Source organism: Triticum dicoccoides, chromosome 2B (assembly GCF_002162155.2).
Source record: "Triticum dicoccoides isolate Atlit2015 ecotype Zavitan chromosome 2B, WEW_v2.0, whole genome shotgun sequence".
NCBI classification, from domain to species: domain Eukaryota; kingdom Viridiplantae; phylum Streptophyta; class Magnoliopsida; order Poales; family Poaceae; genus Triticum; species Triticum dicoccoides.
Genome location: NC_041383.1, coordinates 15425648 through 15426450, shown reverse-complemented (window position 1 = coordinate 15426450; position 803 = coordinate 15425648). Strand labels below are relative to the sequence as shown.

Genomic DNA, 803 nt, shown 5'->3' with positions numbered 1-803 from the left:
TGGCCGCCACGTGGCCGGCGAGGGATCGGACAGGAAGAGGACCTAATCGGAGGCGAGCAGGAAGGAGGGGAAGTGGGCAGAGGCGTCCGCTGGAGCAAGAAAAGAAGAGCAAGAAGAAGGCTGCTGGACCTGGATCTTAGATGCGACAGTAGACAGCGATTTGATAGGAACAAAAAAAATCACGCGACTATGGAGGGGAAAATCCTACATTCTTACATGATTTTAGATAACCGTCGCTAGAATGAACTAAGTAGGTAATGGTTTTGGTAGAAACATGGTAGAAAAAGCAACGAAGATCATTGCTCGACGTCCATGGTAGAAAAAGATCAAGCAAGATGGCGTCGTAGCACTGACCTGGGGCTGGAGAAGGAACGAACGGAAGACGATGATGGATCTGGGTTGCTTGCTCGTCGGCGGCGAAGACGAGTTGCTCTTCGGCGACGGTGATGGATCTGGGTTGCTTGCTCGTCCAGCAGCACCTTGCAACCTTTTTAATAATGGAGGTAAGCGCGTTGCTGGTTGCACGGAAAGCCAACGACGTTGACTTGACTCCAGTCTCCTTCACACTTTTTTTCTTCTCGGTCGGGAATCTCACGTACAGTACTACAAACACAAGACTGTGATGCCGACATCTCTATATACCCAGGAACTGGAGGAGGATACTCGTTTATGAAACATATTCGGGTGTGACCCGATCACGTCACAAAACATAAAAACTATCACTACCATTTTTAGAGAAATCCACCTTTTGATCGCCATGGGGATAAGTCTATATGAGCGTACGTCCCCCCGTGCTGGGCCCT

At 49.4% G+C, this 803-nt stretch overlaps 1 protein-coding gene across 1 annotated transcript in view; it reads right to left on the bottom strand.

Moving 5' to 3' along the window:
* The window catches only part of LOC119361767 (putative receptor-like protein kinase At4g00960), a 3167-nt gene extending 2716 nt beyond the window's left edge, over positions 1-451 (bottom strand). Inside the window, exon 1 of the mRNA XM_037626914.1 lies at positions 355-451. The gene's annotated coding sequence lies outside the window, so the exon portion shown is untranslated. The remainder of the gene's footprint in view (positions 1-354) is intronic.
* Positions 452-803: the final 352 nt, after the last annotated feature.